General features: G+C 45.8%; 1 protein-coding gene across 2 annotated transcripts in view; it reads left to right on the forward strand.

Annotated features, from left to right (window-relative positions):
* Positions 1–856: 856 nt before the first annotated feature.
* Positions 857–13867, forward strand: part of Kcnj1 (potassium inwardly rectifying channel subfamily J member 1) — a 32622-nt gene continuing 19611 nt past the window's right edge. For both annotated transcript variants that reach the window (XM_029481945.2, XM_021173141.3), the window contains exon 1: positions 857–1039. The gene's annotated coding sequence lies outside the window, so the exon portion shown is untranslated. The remainder of the gene's footprint in view (positions 1040–13867) is intronic.

The raw sequence follows: 13867 nt of genomic DNA on the forward strand, positions 1-13867 counted from the left end.
TGTGAGCATCTATTATCCTTCTCAGTGGAATGTTTCAATATGGAAGAAACGGCTATATAGTATCTATGGTGTCAGAGCCGCTGGCACAGCGTCTCCAAGCTGAGGTGCTTCTCAGCCCTTCTGTTTGGTTCCTTGGTTCCACTCCTGAGTTGAGGCTGGTGTTTCCTTGTTGTCAGGTAATGAGACAGTGCTTAGACGGCCACTGTTTCTCCTGCACGATGGCGGCTTTCCCACGCTTCTGATGGTGATCAATGGTGTTCTGAGAGGACATTGTAACCCAAAGGGGCACCTAGAACAACAACTTAGAAGGGGTCTAGGATCAGATGTCAGTCGGGGTGACTAAAGAGAGTGGAAACATACCAAGGCACTTCCTGCATTATCTTACTTCACAGTACAGACTTCTTAGGTCAGGCAGCCCTAGGTAACTTGCCTCGGGCAGAAGTTGGTGGATAGGGTCTCAACCCTGCTGATCAATCTCCTTAAGAGTCTGTGATATAAACATTGCTTTATACCTATAGTGACAAGGAAGGACCATTGGAAGGTCAGGTTAGCCCAACCTCCTAGAATAGCTGAGTGAGTCACCAGGCAGGTGACACTTTGGAGGGGCTCCTTGAAAACCCTGAATTCTCACTGTGGAGCTTTCTGGACCTTGTATATTCACTTATGTGATGTGGACACTATCACACAAGAAGGCCTTCCTCTGGTTCCAAGCCCTGGCTCCATAAACCAGTCTCTCTTAATTATCTTGGCAGCCCAACACCTTCGGTGTATCTCAATCATTTAAGGCCACGCCTACTCTTGTTGGATCCGGTTATAAAGTAAACCATGTTCTTTGAGAACTGCTGCATATAGATGAGTCAGGAGCCAGTCTAAGCTGACACACAGACATAAAACCCAAGGTACTGGGTACCTTTAGCTGGGGCATCCAAACTCTCAAATCAAAGGTGCAAGGGACTTTCTCACATCAAGCACCTGACTGCTCTCTTGGGGACCAAGAAAATGAACGTTTGTCTCCACATTTACCCCAGCAATCCATGAGGTAAGAGGACACACATCTCATTGCCTTTCTGTTGAAATACTAGTTAATTCTCATGCAAGTTTAGCCTCCTTTTTTCCCTACCAGTAACCGAGACAGATTTGTCCCTCCCTCCCTGAGGGATAAGAGTGTGGTTTTAAATCCCCTCTCGCCTGTGATCTGCTGGTTGCAGGTGGATTAGTAGAAGGATTACACATTCTGCCTTCCCTCGGCCACTTCATAGCTCTGAGGCTGGAAGCCTGTGTGAGCATGATTGCATCACTCCAGTGCAATGTCTTCTCTTAGCTGCAGGATGAGCATGGGGCTGCCTCTGAGCATCCTAAAAGCAGCATCTTGTTTAATAGTAGAACCTCCCTCAGATCTTCCCTGCCTTGAAAGGCAGAGGATAAAGGTGCTATTGAAGTCTAGTGCAGCCAAGGCAAGTTACAAGTTCTCCGACATCTTGTCTCAGGCAAGTGCTTAGTTTCCCTACGTAACACTTGGTGGCCTTTTGTACCATTTTCACTGCAGGCATTTCGACCTGTTGTTATCTGTTCAGCTCCCTAAATATTGTTCTGACAAATGTTCCGGGTGGTAACGATGCCAACTGGTTCTCTACACTCTGACAGGCACGGGGCTCCTTCTCCAAATATCTGTCTCTAACGGATTCTGTTCATAGCTACTCAAAAGAAGGTGGCCGTCTGTAATTAACATTGAGGCAAAGGGCAACTTACAACTCTTAGAGCAGAACACAGTGAGTATGGAAGGAAGTGAAGGTAGACAAGGGCTTTCCAGACACTTCTGTGCTAGAGGAGTGCCCAGTACCGAGGTGTTGGGGTTCCTCATTGGCCCTCTGCTCTGTTCTACTTGATATTTTATGTGAATGTGTTCCCACCGGTCAATCAACTGCCGCTTTTCAAGTCACAATGGGATAGGATTATCTGGGGGAAATAGCAGTCATTCCAAGTTGTTTTTTTTCCCTCCCATTTTCTTTTCTCCAACACTCATTTCATGGAGATGGGTTTCCTTCTACACAAGGAAGTGATCAAGTCCTTTCAGGCTGAAGACTGAACTTGTAAAGAAGCAGAGAGCACAAATTGCTCATGACAGAGTCTTGGACTTCTGATGCTGTTGGTGGCTTTTGGTTTGCTTTGTCTGACTCTTAAAGGCAGTCATCGTGTGAGCTGCTTAGCACGGTCACACATGCTCTGCTCTGGAGAGCTGAATCGGAGTCCCCCATGCATGTCCCTTGCCTTTGCTCCGCCAGGTGTTTCTGATACTAGGTTACATATCTATCTTGGGCCTTTTCGAAGCCTGGTGACTTCCCGCAGACCCAGCTGTGACTCACATGTTTTGCTTTTCTCTGCTTAAGGATTTCCATGGACAGATGGCTTCCCAAGCTCTCTTTCCAGAACTTTCTCTAGGATGACTTCTATGTCCCAGCACTTTGATTCTCCTGTAACCCACACTGGAGTTCTCTTTCTCTATAATCAAGCATGCTTTCGACGACACTTGTCTTTCCTTTGTTCTTACACTCATTAACATTATGCCTGCTGTCCTTTACATCTTCTTATGTGTTCTCACAAGTGTGCAATAAGCAAACTTAGAATGTTCTGGGAACCATGCTAGGTCCTGGGACAACACTGCGTGGCCAGACAAATGCATGTCATGGCAGCATTGGTGTGGTGGCCTGGCATTTCCAGTCTAGGCTCATTGTGTGGTATGTGTGACCTGGGGCTTCCACAGAGAGGGGCACTCGCAGAATCATGGCCGAGTGCGAGTGAAGCATGCTGTACTTTGTTAATAGAAGACTTCAAAATAGCATTCTCCTAAAAACCTTAGGTAGATAGGATGGTACCTGATCGGGGCAAGAGAAAGAATGTTCCAGAATAGGGACATATTGTTCACAAAGGCATGCAGGCATGACACATACAGGGTGCATTAAGCCAGTGGCAGCAGGGTGGGGGTGAGAGTGGATGTGTAATATAAGACAAGAGAAGCCACGGGGTTTGTGGGACAAAAGGCCTCATAAGACGTGATAGGTTAAGAGCTTAGTCTGTTTGTGGAAAGAAGGCTTTGAGTGCAAGGTGGACTGGGAAAGAGGTAGGAGGCCCCTGAGGGGTTGAATCCTTGAGATCCAGCTGCTGACCGGCTGGCTCTAGCAGGGGACAGGGAAGAGAGAAGCAAAGCTGGAGACCTGGCAAGGATGAAACATCAGGCTTTGAATGGCAACGAGCATTTTCCTTTCACATAATCTTCATACCTCGATCTGGGCTGCAGCTTCAGAGAGATGAAGTGAGAGACATGTTGGGCAGTGGACTCACCTTGCAGATAGATGCCTCTTGTCTAATCCGCATCTCTGAAATGCGCAGTTGTCTGGGGAGAAGTTGTAGCCGGTCTCTTTTCTCCTGGGTGCTTCAGGCTGAAGTGAGGCATTGTGGTGGATGAAGAGTCAGTTTGGCTTTAGAGGACTAATCCCTCCGTGGCACCGTAGGACACAGCAGTGAGTTAATGCAACAGTCTAAGGTTGAGACAATGCCAGGACGCACAGCACAATTGCTGAATGATAGAGGCTCTTCTCTTACTAAACCTACCTACTCCAACCAAGTGAGTGTTCCAAGGGCATCTTCTTCCCAGGAATGATGCTGCTTAGGCCCCCTCAGCAGTGTGGTCAAAGGAGGCTGAGGTAATATCTCTTGAGCTTTTCCTGCTTGGTGGCATGGAGCTTGATGGTGTTTGCACAGTCTGCTGTGTACGGAGACGAGGCTGTTAAGCCTACTCTCTCAGGTCCTCACTAATCTTCGAAGCCACACAGATCAACATTTGCCACCCATGATATCTTCAGAGTGCCCAGTTTGGGAAGCACTGGGTCAATCCCTGGTATGTGCAGAGCTGGGATTCATATCTGAGTTCTATGGAACCCCAGTACCCCCATTCATCCCTTATCCTGTGCCCTTTCAGGTGGGGGTCACTGGCTTTGAAATGCTTGGTAAAGCCCCACAGTATAGTCAGGAAATCCAGAGATCTTGGCTCTAAGTGCTGGCCTACTTTAGACAGCAGCTGTGAAGCCAGCTACTTCAGGACATTTGTTCCTCAAACTAAACTGACCCTTACGGTCCTGACAGAAACCCAAAGTGACTCTCTAGTTTAGCTTTTGTAACATCTAAGACAAGGCAAACCTAGCTAGGCCCTTAAGGAAGGAAGATTGTACTTTCCTGCTTTTCTTCCACCCTCACATCTAGGCCTAGATCTGTCTTTTCAGATAAGATCATCCCCTCCTGATGGGTTGAGAAAAGGTAGCACAGACTGTGGGAAGTCAAGAGAGGATCCTCCCAGCCTGTTCTGCCTCCCAGAACATGCATGATTCACGAACGTTAGTTCTACTCTGAAAGGGCAAGGAATGGCTTTCTGGGTAATGGATGATGAGAGTGGAAAAGCAGGGTGTGGACCCTGGAAAAACAAAATGGAATATGAACAAGCAAAATCTTCAAAGGAAAAAAAGAGTAGAGGAGACAAGCCGTGTGGAAGTCTTGGAAAAGTCAACAGGAGTCAAAAGTTGACTTAGGTCATGGGAGTCCTGGCGTGGATTCCAGTTTCCAGCCCAGAAGAGCCTGAGCGAGCCGTAATGTGCCGATGACAGAAGGACATTAGAGGCAGCATCCGAGTCCTCCCACGGCCTTGTTAGGATCTTCCAGCATATGGGAAGGGGAGCAAGACTGATGTGCAGAACTGCAGAAGCTGTAAAGAGGTAGCATCAGTGAGCAGGAGGGAGGGCTCAGTGATATGAGCACATGCCACTTTTGTTAGATATGCTAAGTGTGGTTCCCAGAATCCAACAGGATGACTCACAATTGCCTGTAACTCCAGTCCCAGGGGGATCAAGTCTCTGGGCTCCAGGGACACCTGGACTCATGTATACAGACCTACTCAAAGACACACATATACATGGACACAAGGAATTAAAAATAATAGACACCTTAGAAATAACAGCAAGAGCCCAGGAATGATGCACGTGACAGGCAACCTCAGAAGTACTGACAAGCCCAAAACACGGAGCCTCACTCACTTGCTCCCCAAAACGCCTATGAATGCTCTGGCTGCATCCTGTCACAAGCAGGTCAAAAACACTGCCTTAAATCTTTGAACCCAGGCTATCCATTGCACGGAAGAAGAGACTAAAGACCCACAGTATGGTAGTAACTTGCTCACAGGCCACAAGAAAAAGATTCTGAATTCTCCTCTGATTGCACTGACACCATGTTTTTTGGCTCAGATTCAGGAATTGTGTTTATCGGTGTATATCAGTGTGCCGCCTGGTCCTCAGGGAGACGATTTAAATATGCACTGAACACCATTTGAAAGCAACAGGTTAATATGGTGTTTTGTTTTTTTTTTCAGAATTAGGGCAAGCAAAGTTCTTTCAGGTGACTGCCCCTAAGGGAAATCTCACGGTTCGTTGCCCTTGATTAAATTCTTGGGAGTTTTCTGGCTCTTTCCAGATCAGCCATTTGTCCTTGAAGAGTGAACTTGGCAAATGTGAATGACTGTTACTAGTGTCTCATGGAAAAAAATGTGCATAAAATTTGGACCCATGGAGTGGAGTCCAGTGATAAGATATTCAGAGAGATAAGAGGATCCAGCCTCAAGTTTATCTGCACAGTCAACCTTTTATTCTGATGTTATTGAGGGGTTGAGCTACCGACAGTTATGCATGGAGTATAGAGTTTGAATTGTGCTCAGAGGTAAGGTACAGGCAATGCCCTAAGATTATGCTAGAAGACCCCCAGGCAGCCATGCCTTGCTGGCCTGAGTAAAGTGTGAAGTCAGTTCTGCTCCGTGAAACTTTCTCTCTCATTGGAAACACAGACCGGGTGTCAGGTATGAGGGCTGCCAATGTTAGGCAGCTAGCTAGATACTCACAGACCTGGGAGACATTGGGGATGGGCTCACCCCACACCCCTTGTTTCCCTGGTAACACTAGAAATAGAAGCATCACAATTATCCCCTAAAGATTCAAGCTACTAGTGGAGCTTGAAGGATTTGTTGAAGCCTATGGACAGAACTGACTGCTGATTTGAAGAATGGACTCTGAGCTCTAACTTTTATCTAGGGTTCAGGTGTGAAATTCCAATGGTTTCCTCAAAACACTACCTACTTTTGTTCTTTTCCTGTCAATCACCTAGAAAAGCCCACCCCACAGGAAGCTGCCCAACACACTCAATGGAGTATAAAGACTACTTTCTAATGTAAATCTGAGCAGTGGCCACTTCCACCATGGCCCACTCTCTTGGGGGTGCTTCACTTGGTTAAACTCTGTTTTTTTTCTGCCACCACCTGAAATAAAGTCTGTGTCCTACACACCACACTTGAGTGTCTTTTAAATTCATCTGATGAAATATAAGGACGGGGAGCCAAATGGTGCAGAATGAGATCCTGTGGACATCGTTGGCGTTTTTGCCTGGTTACATTGAATTTTCCTTGTCTTTCTTTGGTGGTAAGGCCTGGACTCCCCTCTCTTGGGCAGAGGCCATTCTTTCTGCCTACAGCTCCCCTCTGTGCATGCACTTCTGTACCTGGCTACAGGATCTTTTCTATCTTCCTAAATTATGGCATTCCTTCGGTCATCAGTTCTTGCTCCAAATGTACCTTGTCTCCTGGTGTCTGCATGCTGATCTAACTCAGGTGTCTTTTTTCAAAAAGGAGTGGCTAAGCTGTGCCTCTTCAGTGTTTTCTGGCTGTTTCTAATACGCGCTGACAAAGTCAGTGTTTTATCTGTAACTTAATACCAGACCTTCATGGTGTGGACTTGTATGGTTTTGAAACATTTTACTTAATATTACCTAATATATTTTACTGTGTTCTAAAGGGAACTTAATGATTTTTCTATGATACACTGTGCCAAAATATAGGCCTCTTTTTGGGTTTCGTCTAGATCATTCCTGATATTTAAAGAAAGGAAATGAGAGCCATGCCTATGAGAGGGGCTCGTACCCGTTCTTTTCTGTAGACACAAAGACAAAGCTTGGTCCTTGTTTGTCAGGATGACCAGAGGGTTCTGGTCTTGATGACTACAGGCATCTCTGGATTTGGGGAGAGTGTGTTGCCTCAACTTCCAACAAGATTTTGGGCCTCACTTAGCCCAAAATGACTCCTGAATCAGGTGTACATGTTACTGCAGATTTCCAGGCAGTGTGTGGATCCCACCCAACTCAAGAGTGCAGACAAAGGCCTCACAGTTTGGTCTTTGGTTTTTCTTTGAGGCAAACTCCTCTTCACTTCCTATCCATTCAGTTCAGTTGGATCCTTTATAATTAAAACAGAATTGATCCGCAACCTTAAGGTGGAAAATATATATTTTTTAAAATGTGGTCCCACATGGCTAAAACACATGCTTGATGGACTGAAAGCACACACAGCCAGAATAAGAGAACACTGATCCTAAAGTTGTCTTACAACAGGACTTTTCTGGTAAATGACTAGCAACTGTTCTAAGCTACCTATTATATGTGTTTTCATCATCTGTAGAAAAGATCCCCACTTATGCCCTTAGTTGTAAAACTAATCCAGAAATCCTCACTGTCTTTTAATAAGATGGCCCCAGTCATTGACAATGCCCTATCCTCAGATTATTCTCCTATTAAACCAAGATAACTGAACCCTTTGATAATCTTGCCACCTCCAGAAGTAAAAACCCGGCACACCACATCTAGTCACATTTAGTGGTACTGTAGCCCATCCTGCCTGCATCTATCCCCTTCAAGAGCTGGTTGGGGAAACTGAGTGCTGTTGGATACAACAGCCATTCTCTGTTCCAGATCTTCAGTAGAACAGGACTTACCTATTTTTCAAATGATCCTAAAATATAGAGTTTTTTGACAAATCTCACAAAACTATGAGCTTTCTTAAAATGATGCTAATGTTATTATAAGAACTTTAATTGGTTTTGAAAAAATAGAGTAGTTTAAATGGGCACATGATGTCCAATAGACTCCAGATACCTGTTAGCACCCACAGCAGTTCCTGTGTATTCCTTGAGGTGAGAGTATAACACTACAAGAGATGTATAGGGACAAGAGACACTACATTGTCTGTATACTATAAGATGGAGGATGGTTGCTCTCTCTATGTATTCTTGGTTGTCCTGGACTTCTCTATATAGACCAGGTTGTCCTTGAACTCACTAAGATTCACCTGCCTCTGCCTCTCTAGTGCTGGGACTAAAGGCATGTGCCACGATGCCTGGCTTATTGTCTGTCCACGTAAAAGACTAAAAACAGTGTGCTACATCTAATAAATCAAGCCAAACTGACAAGTGTTGACCCAATGAAGAGCCTTCCACTTTATTATTTTATTTTAAGAATTTATTCTTTTTCAACATTCCGTGCATGTGTGTGTTTGTCTGCATGAGTACACGCTACATGTATGTGTGTGTCCTTGGAGGGCAGAAGAGGGTTGTGGATCTCCTGGAACTGTTGTTCAGGTGGTTGTGCGACTCCTGATGACGATGAGGATGGCGTTTAGGTCCTCGGTAAGAGCAGCAAGTGCACTTGAGCAGATCCCACTGTCATGTAGGAGTGGACCTTTCTCTGAGGCAGAGTCCTTACTCTTTTTCTGATATCAGAAGGAAATTTAACAAAATTGTCTTTAGGACAGACTCCCCTGATATCCCACTAAAGCAAATTCTATTTTCTAGAACTAGAATCTAGAGGTAGAACAAAGGAGACAGGATGATAATGATGGTGATGTGGTGGTGATGATGGTGGTGATGGTGAACAGGATGATGTTGATGGTGGTGATGGAGGAGGAGGAGGAGAGAAAGAACAAGAGGCATACAGAATTTCTTACAGCCTCATGGGTGTGACTTGAGATCTCCCACTGGCTCCTTTCCTGGAGGAAATGCACACAGGCAAATGCCATGCCCCATTACTGGCCTTCTCAGGGCCACTTCTAGTTAATGTGCATTCCTTAGTCCTTCTCACAATTTATCATCACAGTGTTTATTGGGGTCATTTTTATTATCTGTCCAGTTCTGTCTTCCTCCCCAAACACCAGACCATGGATGCTCTCTCCCAGTTCTCAGCAGGGTTCCCTGCATATGACAGGCATCCGATGAAAGCAGGGAAGGCATCAGAGCCTGGGGAAGGAAGACAGGAGGTGTGAAGGACCAGTCTTCCTCAGGTTTCCCTGCCTCCCAGACTCCACTGTGGGTGTTAGAATTCACTTATCTTATTGGTCAAATTATTGGTCAAGTCCCGAGGGAACTTGTATTTGGACACTAGGTTGAGTTTTAAGATTCCATCCTCTGCCTCATAGGAGCTATTTAACCTCTCTGGGAGGCAGGGGGAGTGGCAGTGGTGGGGTGTGGGGCAGTGGGGTAGGTGGGATGACTTGGAGCTTAACCACAGAGTAGTGTTAGGCATGATGCAAGACCTAGGTTCGGTCCCCAGTGAGTGCCTCAATCAGCAGCAGTCACCCACTAAACCTCAGATCCCTCCCGTGCTAAACAGAGTTGAGCATACATATATATTATGGTCATCACTGTGAGGCCTGAATGAATGATTACTACTAAGCTCAGTTTCTGGTGCAACATAGGAAGTCACTCGCCAAGTGCCTTCTCCTTCCTCCTGCAGTGATGTCCTGCCAAGGAGGGATCAAGTCTCCAATGCCAATGCTACAGAGGGCCTTTAGTCATGTGTGAGAGGGCCACCTGCAGAGAATGTACTGCCAGCCTTCAGGTCTGTGTGAGGAAGCTAGGGAGGGAGACATTTTAGAAATACATTTAATTATTCACCCATTCATTACATCATGTCCCAGATCACAACTGTTGAGTACCATAGGCTAGCCCCCAGTTTCCTGATTCTGTGAATGCCATTCATTCACTTGGCCTTTGTAGTCTCTGGTGTCGTCCTTTCTAACCAGGGATAGTAGCTGTAACCACAGCTAACCATGCAGTGCTATGGAGCAGTTGCAATCCTTGAGCTTAGCACGGAGTGTGCCTTAGATAAATTAAGACCCGTAAATATCATTCTTCTGATCTGTCCCCAAATTACTCTGAGGCTAAACTAGATCCAAGAGAGGTTCATGGAACAGTCATGGTTTTCCAGCCAGTTTAATGCATCCAGTTTCTTCTCATCTTCAAAGGACTCTAAAATACCTCTTTCCCATATTTTTACTCATTGTCAATTCAACACACCCTAACTGTAGCCAGAAGAATATATCATGCTAGCAGATTAACTGTCAATAAAATATGGTGGAGTGTTTCTGGATCACTTAGCTGCTATCTCCCTATGTTTCAGTATGGGCTTCTCTGTATTCCTCGGCTAGTCAGGAGAGTTTTTTTGTTGGTTGTTCTGCTTGGTCCTACCTTGCTAAGGCTCCCTAATGAAGCAGGAAAACCTCTAGAAATAGTGTGAGAGATTGACAGCTGTGCTCAGCTGGAACTAAATTCCTGACTCTCTGGTTCCTGAAGGGTATGAGGCCCAAGTTGTGATCAGCATTAAGACTGAAGGAGCACATACTGTCTACAAATGCCTCTTGAATGAGTAAGTCAATGGAAGTCAGTGGACTGGTGTGCCACGTGTGTGAAGGCTTGCGTGCTAGCACTACTTTGTATCCAACATCACCTATGGGGCTTCAGTAATCTCTCTAATTACCGTCATTCTAATTACCTTCATCTAATTATCTTCATTACCAAAGACCTGCTCATTTTTAGCATTTATGAACATATCAAGGATTTAAAAGTTTAAAAAGTTTAAAAGAGAACAGAGACAGTAGTATTCTATGTAAAAGCTTGGAGAGGCCAGAGAAAATGAAGGTAGAATAGAGAGAGCAAGTATCTAAGAATCTAAGAGGATGGTAAGGCAAGTCTGTTACCGGGACGAGCCAGAGCAGTGAACACATCGGGACTTTAGTTTGATGCTGCTGGATGCCTGAGTGAGGAAATCATGGAGCATTGGTGCAGGCTGGAGGGAGCAAGGGAGGAGGGGAGGGGAGGGAGGGAGGGAGGGAGGGAGGGAGGGAGGGAGGGAGGGAGGGAGGGAGGGAGGGAGGGAGGGAGAGGAGCAAAACTGCTTGGCAATTCCCCTCCTCTCCCTTCCCTTAGTCCTAATAGGTTAGATGTGGGAAATAAGCCCTGGGAACCCCCAGATGGGCTGCCTGATCATACCCCAGAGGATGGCAGAGCTGGAGTTCAAGCTTGACTTGAACCTGGCCACCTGTTTTAAGGCCAGAGTCTGGAGGGAGTCTGCACTTGCTCAGCAGGTGGACTGGGTTAGTTTAGGGCTCAGATTGTCATAGGCTGTCTTTAAGTTTCTCCCCCAAAGCATCACACATTCATGTATCCAGAGGACCTAGATTTGACCAGGTGTCATCATCCAAGTTATTGTGATTTGTGTCAATCCAGGTGAGGATTCTTCTTGGTTTATTTGGTTTGGTTTTCTTGTGACAGGGTCTTTCTATGTAGCCTCGAATGTCCCGGAACTCATTCTGTAGACCCGGCTGCCCTAGAATCCACAGAGATCCATTTGCTTCTGACTCCTGAGTGCTGGAATTAAAGACATGTGCCACCATACCCTGCTCAAGGGTTCCATTAAAAGGTTGCCTACTGAACATTGAGGTGTGTTCCCTGCTCCCATGCATTACTACTCTTGATAATGACACTCTTCAGGAAGCATGCAAAAACATCAGCTCTGCTTATGTTCAAGGGTCCAACTTCTAGAAGGTCTGAGATCCTGTCATCTGCTGTCTAGCTCCCGAGTCTGCACTCCATGCCATCCCTCTGTCAGATACTACCCTCTGCAGCAGCAAGAGCCCATCACCAGCCACAGTTTGGTTTCTCTCCTGGAGTCCTGTGGGGTGGAAGTGGGCAGCAGGGTAGGGGATGGAGTGGTGGAACTATGGAACTACGCAGCTTTCTGTTCTATTTTTTTAAATTTTCTATAAACTATTTTATTATTTGGTGTATATAGGTATTTTGCTTATGTGCATGTGTTCCTGAGACCAGAAGCAGGTGATGTATCCCCTGGGACTGAAATTACTGGTGGTTTTAAGCTTCTATGTAGGTGCTGGAAATCAAACTCAGGTCCTCTAGAAGGATAGTCAGGCTCTTAATTGCTGAACGGTCTCTCCATTTGCAAGGACTGGTTCTAAATGGTTGTGTGGACTCTTGGGTTGTCTTTGAGTTGGTACTGACTAGGAATAAAAAATTAGTGATACTAACTCCAGAAAACAAGAGCTGCAGGCAAAGAATAAAGAGCTGGAAATCGTGGAAGTACTAAGTGGCGAAGAGCAGAAAGACAAAGAGAAAGAACTGGAGATGATGATGTGTGGGGTAGGGTGTGGCAAGCCTACATTCAGGGCAGTGAGCAGGCCAAATCCATGAGACCATCCTCCCATCCTCTGTGGTCTGGTCAGGGCCCCATGAGGCTTGCCTGGTGTGCTAGTGGGAGCTGAAGTCCCAGCTAACAGCCCTGGGTGTAGTAGTCTAACACCTGGAGCTGAAATTCCAGATCAGAATTCATCCTGTGTAGCCTGATGGAGACCTAGGACTCCATTTCTGCTGTACCTGATACTTCCTCCCCCCATGCCTAGGAGAACACAGACCAGAGAAGAATTGCCTCTATAGCCAGGGAGCCTCTATCTGCATAGAAAGGACTGTGCCCAGAGCGAGGCTTTCTTCTTTCTGTACTCTGGGATCAAGTAACCATTTGGTGGTGGTGATGTCAGGGTCACTTGAGGCCCCATCAAGTATCTGAAAAAATGGAAGCTGGGTGAGGGTGGAAAGAAGTTTGTTGTACCCCCTACTATGTGGCAAACACATAGTATTTGCTTTCAGCTTAGGCAGGATATAACTCCCATTCTACAATCCCACTATCAGAAATGTTCTTAAGGAGTTATTTTGAATAATACATTTATAAAGCTACTCAACGATCACCACAGTCAATATAATAAACTTTTTTTTTTTTACCTCTAGAGAACTATTAGCAGGCATTTCAATATCTGGGCAGCAACTTGTCTAACTTTCTTTCTGTGCAGTCTTGAGTATTGCAAACATGTCTGGAAAGAGGATTATAGAATACCTGGCCCCCTTAGAGTAGTGTAATGCTGTCAAGATTCATCCGTGCTGTAGTATAGACATGCAGTCAGTGTACATGTTGTAGACAGCTCTTCCTTCTTAGGGACCATTCTATAGGTGCGCCACATTTTATTACTGATAAGTGAAAAGACAGTAGGTAGGGTTGCTTCCTCATTTAAGTTGTAATGAATAAAGCTGCTATAAACATCTGGGCCAAGTGTTTGTGCAGGATATGGCTATATTTCATTTACTCCTTGTCATAATAAAGCCAATTTGGGAAACAATTGCAGCCCAGTGAGGTTTGAGACCAAGGCCATTCTCATTTCCATTCATTCTGATGAGGATAGAAGGACGAATAAGAGGAAAGGCAGGGCAACTTCCTTCACCTTTTCCAGGTCACTACCTGGAGAGCAGGGAAAGGCATGGGTGAATTTGCGTCAGCTGCTGCCTGCTGGTCTCTCTGGAGCTGGGACTGCAGTGGGTTATTTGCCAGCCTGGGTTTGTCCGTGAGTCCTGGAGGGATGTTCCCTGTGCTCGTCTTTCTCACGTCAAAGACAGACACAGAGTAGGTGAAGAATGTATGAAACGTTCTGTAGTGAGAAGGAATGGGGTAGGAAGGCTCTGCGACAGTGTTACCATCCTGAGAGGTCTTCCAATGTGGATTCTGCCTGTAGCAAGGAGGAGGTCATTCCAGTTACCCAAAGATATGAACTGGGCATGCACTGAGAACAGCTTGGTGGTACACAGCTACACAGGTCACAGAGACTACCAGCTCCACT

Source organism: Mus caroli, unplaced genomic scaffold (genome assembly GCF_978045245.1).
Source record: "Mus caroli unplaced genomic scaffold, Mus_caroli_1 scaffold_11, whole genome shotgun sequence".
Lineage (NCBI taxonomy): Eukaryota > Metazoa > Chordata > Mammalia > Rodentia > Muridae > Mus > Mus caroli.